This window comes from Vulpes lagopus, chromosome 2, assembly GCF_018345385.1.
Source record: "Vulpes lagopus strain Blue_001 chromosome 2, ASM1834538v1, whole genome shotgun sequence".
In the NCBI taxonomy this organism is placed as follows: Eukaryota; Metazoa; Chordata; class Mammalia; order Carnivora; family Canidae; genus Vulpes; species Vulpes lagopus.
The window spans coordinates 89,282,135-89,293,213 of NC_054825.1; positions in this window are offsets into that span (position 1 = coordinate 89,282,135).

Genomic DNA, 11,079 nt, shown 5'->3' on the forward strand with positions numbered 1-11,079 from the left:
TGAAACAACAGGTGTTGGCTAGGATACAAACAAAGGGGAACACTCTTACACTGTTGATAGGAATGCAAACTGGTGTAGCCACCCTGGAAAACAGTATGGAGTTTCCTCAAAAAGTAAAAAATAGAACTACCCTAGGACCCAGCAATTGTACTACTAGGTATTTACCCAAAGAATACAAAAATACTAATTTGAAGAGATCCATGCACCCTCTTGTTTATAGCAGCATTATCTACGCTTATTCATTCTTAATTTGTCTTTTGTAAGTAAATCTCTGTGGAAATGTGTGGTATAAACAAGAAAAAAAAGACACATTTTATAAAAGGATGGGGAAAAAATCTATTATGTAAACATTAATTAAAGAAAACAAGAGTGGCCCAAAGGAAGAGAAACCTTTGGCCCAAAGGAAGAGAAACCTTTTGTCCCAAAGGAAGAGAAACCCTTTGACCTTCCATTTGACACTCTTTTAGGCCACTCCTCCTCACCCATTAAGACACTAACTCCTCAAGCGAAGCTCTTTCCCTGCATGATTGCCTTCTTCACCCAAACTGAGGCCCCATACCAGGCTGCCCTTCTATGGGGACATCTTTCTTACCTGCTTGGACTCTGACCTCCCATGCCAGTTCACTCTCCCAATGGATGTCCCTCTCACTTTCTCGGACTCTGACAACCTGCTCTAGCCACTGCAACTACCCTTCCCCAACCCTATCCCCTCACTACTTTGGGATAGAATTACTTAAGAAAGGAAGGGAAGAGAAAGGAATATGGAGAGGAAGAGGAGGGAAAAGAGAAAAAGAAAAAAAGTGTTGCATTAAAGATTTTAGAATACTAGTTCAGATAATTGTTAATCTCAATATTTTATCTGCCAGCCTCAAAGGCATTGAAGTTTGGCTTTGAACTCAGAGTCTTTCAAATATTTGTTCAGGTGTTTGAGCCTCAGAGTGAACCTTTGGAACGCTGAGGACCAAAAGCATAATTCATTTTATTTTTTGATATCTCTGAACTTGTTTGGGAACAGTAGTCATTTAATTCTGTTGGGTAGCATTATGCTTAATCAACATAAAAGTAGTAGTCATAGGAATATTCCATCTGGACTGCTGCTCATATCTTATAGATTAATATCTTATAATACCTTCAAGTATAGTTAAGGATTCCATCTGTAACTTGGAATAAAAATCTCCTTATGTGCTTTATGTATTAAAATTCTATTGGTCAGTTGTATATAACTGTGTATGTAATATTTCCACAATTACTGATGATTGTGAAAGCTGATAATTTATTATAAAATAAATACAACATATTTTGACATTTAGTATTAATATTTTAAAGCATAAAATACTGGGAGGACTTTATCCCTTTTTGAGACATATCTACATATAGCTTTATATCCATAAATGTCAATAAAATTTGAGTAATAACCTAAGCTATAATAGCAGTGATATTATACTATTCTTTTTTTTTTTTGCTAATGTTTATACATTCAACAAAATAAGTTTAACTACAATTTAAAAATTATATTTAAAATTCTTTATTTAATTCCACTAAGGCTTGCCACTAGGCCTGGAAAAAGAAAAGTCCTAAGTGGATCTCCTTCAAATCATAAAAGAAGAATGTAAATGTTGGCCCCTCAAAAATATAAGAAAGAAGAACTGCAAAGTCAAGTGTGATTAATACTTAGAATAAATCAACATTGATCAAGATATAATAATGCATATATATATACATATATATAGTTTAAAAGTTTAAAAAATGAAAATGTTAGAGGGAAATAAGGCATCCCCCAAATATGTGACTCTTCCAAAACCCTTAAATAAAAGCCTCTTTTTGTACCACAAATCCTTATTATCTACCATAGGAGTAATCTAAGTGAGAAATTATTTTTCCCAAACCATAACATTCAAAATTCATTTCTGTTTAAAATTGTACTTTTACATAAAAATTCAGTTCTATTTGAAATTCATTCTATAATAGTAATTTTGGCTTCACTCTTCATTTGGCTAATTAATATTTAGTTAAAATGTGTATTGATAGGGGCACCCCTGAGCTACATCTTTGCTTGAAAAGAAATCTTTTTGAAATGCCTACAAATTTCTCACATCTCAGATTTGCCCTTAATCCAATCTGTCTTTATTAGAACAGCAAAAATTAGATTAGATCAGTTTGGCTGAAGTTCACTATATAATCTGTTTATTTCTGGATTGTGTAAATGCAGGTATCCTCTAAGGATTTAAGACACTTCCTGGTTCTAGCCTTTCCTAGAGCATTTACAATTTCTGTAGAGTGTGTTGTTGTATGTTTTCACTCAAGCTTCATCAGCATCATAGGGCACAGTCAGGGTACTGCTGACTCAATACCACTTTCCTTAGTACTTTAAGAGTTACTTTTTTAAAAATTGCATTTGGTTTCTCTGAGCCTTCACCAATTTCTTTAGAGTTTCCTGAATATATTAAGATCTTTAAAACACTTAACTGTGGTGTCAAACCTAACAAATGAGAAAGTCATACTGGCTTCCTATAATAAATGCACTCTAGATGAGTACCAGGGTTTAAGTTGGGTATCCTAGAAAAAACTTCCATGGTAAATCATTTTAATATTAATTATTTTCTAAAATCTTCATCATCGTGCATCTTTTGCAAATGATTCAGCAATTGCATCCTTGAACCATTAATTTTTTTAAGTATTGGGCACTTAATGAGTCACATAAAATTTATTGAACTTCTTTCTATATGTTATCTAATTTATTCATCTCGACAATGTAGAGTTAGTACTATTAGTATCAGTATTTTACAGGAGAGGAAATTGATAGTGATTGAAGCTATTTTGCCCTTCCCCCTCAATATTCTAGAATATGCTAGAATAGTAGATCTGGATTGAAATTTACAATCTCATTCCAAAGCGCAGGCCTTTATTCAAGTGCTACTCAGAATATAGCTAAAGGAATCAATAAAATATATTATGGTTTATATAATGGATATTCTTAACTCTGAATAATTACATCTAAATACAAGAAGTCCTCAGTAAAGACAGGTACTATGTGGTTTAGGACAAAGGTACAGTAATGAAGGAAGTAGTTGAGACAAGATGAGTGATAGTAGCATTGAATGAATGTTGGAAACCTTTGAATAACAGCTCATTGATTGCCGTATTTTCCTGTTGAGTCTCAGGATATCCACAGAAACTCAAAACGAAGATAGAAGTAATAAGTTTCCAAACATGGGCTCTGAAGCCCAGCTTATCTGGACTCAAATCTTAACTCTTTCACTTCCCATTTACCTTTGTCAAATTACTTGTGCTTAACTATCTGTGCTCAGTTTCCTCTCTGTAAAATGAGGATGAAAGAACTATTACATTAGGGTTGTTTTGAGAAAGAAGTAAAATTAACATATGCAGAATATTAGGGGTGATGCATGATGCTGGACTGGTCTATAAATATAAGCTATTATTCAATATGGAATAATATGTATTTTTGTAGCTCATAGGAGGGGACTCTTCTGTTGTGGCTAACATATCCTCTCGAGGGAAAAAAAAATATTGTGCATGGATACACAACACAGCAAAATGCCCTCACCAGAAATTTATCTCAATTTCTGCAAAAAACAGAATATATCATTTAACTTGAGAAAGGTATGTGATTAAATTTGCTCAAACTCATCTTGGAGAGGGTTACCTAGAGTTTTCTGGCTAGTGTATCAGTTTTTTTCTAGCTCAGTTTAAGAAGGCAGGATGAGTTTCCATATTCAAAGACAAATTGGAATGCTTACTGGAGCTTTTGTTCTGACTGAATCCATATCTTTATTTCCTTTTGGAATTGTAAACAAAACAAAACAAAACAACAAAAAAATAAAGAAAATATTCTTACCAGCTCATCCTCCATAATTGCTGTTTAGAGAAAAAGTGTTTGTGTCCTAGCACAAAGATGACATGGTTGGTAAATATGTGAGGAGGTGATAGTTCTGAATATAGTGACAGGTTCTGAGTTTAGTCTAAGGTACATGTGCAGTAAAATCCTCAAGCAGGGTCATCTAGTTTTTCTTTCTTATCATGGCAAAGAAAACATCTGAACACAAAGCCTGAGGACTCAGTTCTTTTCAGTGAAATGAACATATGTAAATTCAAGTGGTTCATTTCTTCATCTCTTCCTGTCCACCAGAAGCGTTTCCCACAGTGCTATCAGGGAGGTTACGAGTTCTATAAAGAGATGTGACTAAATCCATTGATGATTTTGTCAGGCCAGCAGGAAATAGTCTAAGTTAAGCCTAATCAAGACAAAGAACTTGAGGTCATAAAATAGAAACTGACATTAGTATGCAAGGATGAATTTGGAGTAAAAGAGTATTTAAGACAGGTATTTAACTATGTTTTAGCCTTTTCTTTTTTATAACAGAAACCTTTAAGCTTTGTTTTTGAAAGCAATGCTAGCCCTGCCCCAACAAACTTCCCTGTGTAATATTTTCATTTTCATTGACTCTCAAATCTTTTCAAGTTTTCATTGTGATTAATTCATTGACTATTGCTGTTTGGAAAATGTTCTAAAATATTCAAAAAATTGCCCTCTTTTTAAGGCTTGCTGTTTTCCTTGGTGTTGCTATTCACTATATTAATGGTGATGATTTTCCTTTCTTCTCTTGTCAAAGATCCTAGTCTGTATGATACGGAGCTTGCGAAATGTCCAAGTAGGTTTTCAGTTTTCATAAATATTCCATACATGCTGGAGAGAAATGCTAATTTTATAAGTTTATTTTATACCAAGTTACTTAATTCTGTTGTCAAATCTATAGCATTACTAATTTTTTGTTGGCTGCAAACATTGATTACTGGAAGAAGAGTGTCACATATATTCACTAAAACTGTAAGTGGATTAAGTTTTCTCTACATTTTATTGATTTCGTCTCATGTGCTTTGAGCCTGTTATTCCCTCAGAGGAGTTGAGAACTTCTGAGCTTCTGATGAATCCATTCTTTACCTTATATTGAGATTCAGTACCCCTACTGTTGCTGTATTAACTCTATCAGCTATCTTTTGTTCAGTGTTCCCTAACTAATGTAACATTTTTCATTCTTTTACTTTAAAGCTAGTTGTCATGTTTGTTTATTTATTTATTTAAGTAATCTCTACATCCAACATGGGACTCAAACTCACAACCCTGAGATCAAGAGTCGCTTGGTCTTCTGACTGAGCCAGACTGACACCTTAAAACTTGTATTGTTTTTAGGAGGAACTGTTTTAAATATCATGGAGCAGGAATTCTTAATTTTAATTCCAAGCTACCTTTGCTTATTAGTACTTGATTTGTGAACTTTTATTGATTACTGATATATTTTGAACTATTTCTACAATAATTATTTATGTACTCTTTTGGTCATTTTGCTTCACTTCCTGCCTTCCTGGGATTATTTTTATTTATTATAGCTGTCGTTATTGTTATTATTACACTTTCTTCAACCCACTTTGGTTTGAGAGTTGTAATATTATAATTTAAACATTAATCTAAGGTTTAAATTCATGAACTTCTTGAATAATACAAGGATTAAAGAACACTTGAATTATAATCACACTTCCACACATCATAAATTAATCTTATGTTAATCTTATGCAGGATTTAATCTGTCTTTTTCTTTGTCTTATAAGTTAAGCGTTGTTATTATTTTATATACTGAATGTTTATTTAGATTACCCAAATATACACAATATTTTTTCTTACTAAGCTTCTTGCTGCTCAGATCTTTCTTCTAGGATTATTTTCTTTGTTTCTAAATTATGTCTTTTAGAATTTCTCTTAATAAGGTTCAATTTTTAGTAAGATTCCTGCTTGTTGTTCGTCTTTAAAAAAAAAAGTTTAATTCCAAAGTAGTTAACATATAGTGTTATGTTAGTTTCAATATTATTGTAATATTGTAATATAATTCTACATGTTACTAATAATTCTACATGTTACTCAATAATTCTACATGTTACTCAATGCTCATCATGATAGGTGTACTCTAAATCCCCATCACCTATTTCACCCATCCTCTCACCGCCCTCACCCGCCATCCCTGGTAACTGTCAATTTGTTTTCTATAGGTAAGAGTCTGATTTTTCAGGACACCTGGGTGGCTCAGCAGTTGATCACCTGCCTTGGGCCCAGGGTATGATCCTGGAATCCCAGGATCGAGTCCCACATCAAGTCTCTGTGTGGAGCCTGGTTCTCTCTGTGCCTGTGTCTCTGCTTCTCCCTGTGTCCCTCATGAATAAATGAATAAAACCTTAAAAAAAAAAGAGTCTGTTTTTTGGTTTGTCTCCTTTTTTTCCTTTGTTTGCATGTTTTGTTTCTTAAATTCCACATATGAGCAAAATCATATGGTAATTTGTCTTTCTCTAACTGACTTATTAGGTTTAGCATTATATCCTCTAGGTCCACCTATGTTGTTGCAAGTAGCAAGACTGCATTCTTTTTATGGCTCAATAATTTTCATGTATATATATATATATATATACACACACACATACATGAAGAATAAAGAAAGTGTATATATATATATGGTATAGATATACCATCTATTGATGAACATTTGGGATGTTTCTATAATTTGGCTATTGTAAGTAATGCTGAAATAAACATAGGGTCGCATATATCCTTTGCATTAACATTTCATATTCATATTCTTTGGGTAAATACTCACTAGTGTGATTACTGGATCATATGGTAGTTCTATTTTTAAATTTTGAGGAACCTTTATACTATTTTCCAGAGTGGCTGTACCAGTTTGCATTCCCACTAACACTGCAAGAGGATTTCTTTTTCTCCACATCCTTTCAAATATTTGCTGTTTCTTGTGTTTTTTTTTTTTTTTTTTTTTTTTAATTTTAGCCATTTTGACCGGTATGAGGTGCTAACTCGTTGTGGTTTTGATTTGCATTTCCCTAATGAGGAGTGATGTCCAGTATCTTTCATCTATCTGTTTGCCATCTGTGTGTCTTCTTTGGAGAAATATCTATAACTATTCATATCTTCTGCCCATTTTTAAATTGGATTATGTGGGGTTTTTTGGTGTTGAGTTCTATAAGTTCTTTACGTATTTTGGATACTAATTTTTTATCAGATATGCCATTTTTGTGCATCATATATCTAAATATTCATTTCTTTTTTTAATTTCTGGGAAACTCTCCTTAAAGTATTCTTCCTCTCCCCCATTGTCTTTTTTTTTTTTTTTAATTTATGATAGTCACAGAGAGAGAGAGAGAGAGAGGCAGAGACACAGGCAGAGGGAGAAGCAGGCTCCATGCACCCGGAGCCCGACATGGGATTCGATCCCGGATCTCCAGGATCGCGCCCTGGGCCAAAGGCAGGCGCCGAACCGCTGCGCCACCCAGGGATCCCTCCCCCATTGTCTTTATCTGATTAGATATATATTACATCTTTTCATTCTCTTCTACGTTTCTTTTAACCTTTACTCTATTTCTCTTTGATGTAGTTTATATAATTTCTTGATCTATCTTCCACTTCACAAATTATGTTTTTGTTCATTAAATTTTTTATTTGATGTTACTTTTAATTCTATAACATTACTTTTAATTATGTGACATTAATTTTAATTAATTCCTTTTGATATTTATAGTTTTACTCCTGGAATTCTGTTTGGGTTCATGAGCACTAGAATTAACAGTTTGATCATGGTATACACATATAACAGATTAATACAGACTAATAAAAGTAAGTGTATTATAACTGCGAACACAAATGGATTTCAGAAGTAATTTTGAGCAGAGTAAAATAACAACCACATGAATGAAGTGCAATTTTAAGTATGTATAATTCATACATAAACAAAATTAAATATTACATTAAGAAAAGTAAGTAGAATTAAGGGAATAATTGTTCTATAAATCAAGGCAGTGCTTACTGTGGTACAAATGGAAGGATCTTGATTGTTAAGTATCACACAAGAGTCCTCTAAGGTTCTGGAAATATTTTCTTTTCTTAAAAATTGTATGGTGGTTACACAGATATGGATATATATATCCATATCTGTGTAACCACCATACTCATACACAGATTCTATTTCATTGTTTTTTGAATCATTGTGGCTTTGTTTGATAATATTCTTTCTCACTCATGGCTTAGAATTACTCTTTAAGAAAAATAAAAACATAAATGTTTAGTTGTACTTTCTCAAAAATCTTTATGCAGTAGTTGGAATGTCTAAACTCCTTGGTTATCTAACTCAGCCATGTGTTCTTTGTGCTTATTCTCCCTCATGTTGTCATGTATCTTTCTGAATTGTGAGTTCTTATCCAGTTGATTTTTATCTCTTATATTATATGAAATATTAGTGGTTATGAAACCTTACAGAGTGCTTTAGGGCCCACTGACACAGGAGAAACTTGAGTTAGTTTTATAACCTAATTTCTTAACATATACTTGAAAGAAATATAAATTCAAAGTCCATCAGTGTGAAGGCAGATCCAAATTATAAGTTTTTAGGAGAGAATTTATTTTATTTTATTTTATTTTATTTTATTTTATATTTTATTTTTATTTATTTTTCTACCTATAGTCCTCTTTGAGACAGAAGTTATTTGTCAATGTCTATTTTCTGGAAGGTGAACTTTCCCTAGTGCATCTGCATTGAATTTGAAGCCCTCTGAATGTTCTAACTTTAATGAAACTGGTAGCCAGTTTCATTTCTCCATGTTTGGACCTGAGTATCATGTCTTTATTCTCTGGCTTTGTTTTTAACAATCAAGATTCTAGATTATTTAGAACAGTGTGGATTATGGCTGCTTCCACGTTTGGCGTTCCAAAATCTCTTAATTTTCCAATACTTATACACAGGATCTATTTCATTGTTTTTAGTTGAATATTATAATTATTATATAGATTATCATAGAAATATAACTATATTTCATTAAAATATTATATAAATATAATATTTATATTAAATAAAATATATAAAATATATTATTTATTTTATATATCTATATGAAATGTTATTTTATTAAAATACATTATTAATAATTATATTACTATTTTATATTATTATTGATTATAATTATGTTGTATAATTTAGAGTCTATTTATTTTCCTTTATTTAAAAAGCATGCTTGTTTTTATTTTATTTTATTTTATTTTACTTTTTATTTTTTATTTTTTTTTATTTTTTGGCTTGTTTTTATTTTAACCAGCATTTTTAGTATTTTGTAAAAGGAATACATGTAATATCTAGTCCCAAATAAAATAATAAATAAAAGAAAAAATGATATTAAAGGTCCCCTTTCAATTCTAAAACTGCCCATTGAAAGCCATGAGCCATGAATTAGTACACAACTGCAGGATGGCCACAGAATATACCCTGAAGTCTTAATACAGGTTAAATATATGGCAAAATTGCAATTTTCATGTCACTATGATCCAAATAGATTTTAAAAAGTACCTACCCCATTAGGCCAAGTTGCAGAGTAGAGCTTTGCACTTACTATATAAAGGTCTTACCATAACATTCACTTTCTCAGCTGTGATATTAAAGATTCTGTCATTTTCTACAAAAAGTTACTGTTTCATTTCCACAGGTTACCTCTTAGGAGTTCACTTTTGTGAACTTTCCAGAAAAAATATATTGCACAGTTCCACCATATTAAGTCCATATGAGATATGTTCTGTTATCATGAATGTTTTGTGTATAAACACTTATATTTATGTATTGATAGCTTTGAACAAGCTCTTTTTTTTTTTAAGATTTTGTTTATTTATTCATGAGAGACACAGAGAGAGGGAGAAGCAGGCTCCATGCAGGGAGCCCTACGTGGGACTCGATGCCGGGCTCCAGGATCAGGCACTGGGCCCGCTGAGCCACCTGGCCTGCCCAAACAAGCTCATTTTTAGAGATAATAAGATTACAAAAATTTCAAATTCTGTGCTTTAACTCTTATTAATAGAAATAACCCATGATTTTCAATACAGTAGCCTGTTGACTCCCTTTGGTTGAAGATGTTGAATTACCTAGAGATGATATGCTCCTGGTTGAAAGAAAACTAAAGAAGTATGTAGTTATTAGACTAGAGTGACCTGGTTGTTAGCTTGGCCACAAACGTGGTTGTTGAGGGTTGGGCGATAAATGGATGGCTTTTAGCAGGCCAGGGATTGTAGGGAACAGAAAACATACTTCAGTGTTGATCATAGGTGGCCAGAACTCTAATATCTGGCAAATCACAGCTACACAGTTGTGTATTCACCTGGCTAATTTGCCCCTAGGTATTCACCACCTAGTTTGCCCAGTACACTTTTTAAAAATACAGACCCTATTGCAGGACTTACGTAGAGCAGCTCTGGGATAGGGCAGAGGAATCTGTGTATTCATTACTATCATGATGATCTGGACTTGCGGACGAGATGGGAAACTACATCTGTGCCTATGGGAACTTGTCAGGTGCCAAGGGTCCCAGAACTCTCTGCTGAGTTTCCAACCCAGCAGGCTGTCAGCACTATATTTCAAACCCTCCAGAAGCTTCCCAAGAGCCCAAGGCAATTCACTCCCTCTTTGCCATTGCCTCCGTCCGCTGTGTCTGCTGTTGTCTGGCACACAGTGGCCTTACAAGGTCAGGTGTGTACTTCTCATTTTCTTGCATTGGCTGAACTTCCAGACCATCAAGGTCTTCTTAAAAATTGATTCTCCCACAGAATTAAAAACTACGTCATGAATAAAATCAAATTCTAATTAACTGTTGTCACTTCCTCAGTTATCTTCCCTCTCATGTCCTGACTGGGAATATGTGCAAAACGTGTAGTTGCCATCTCCTTTTTGGAAGCTACATCACTCACAATTTTCTACATCACACACTATTTTCTGCTGCTTCTGCAAGCGTGGTGGAGTGGCACTGTATTTTTTTAGTCTACGTTGACAGCATACAATATAATGGTTCATTTAGGATGGGTTTTTATGGGGCCTGTCAAGATTTAGCTGTGTTTTGCATAGTTAACGTAATATTAAATGACAAAATGCATCATAGAAGATACTTCACAACCATCAAGGTGGAAGCAGCGAATGTGTAGAATATTACTATGTATCACAAATGGTAGAGCAGCTAAGATTATAAATAAAGTGT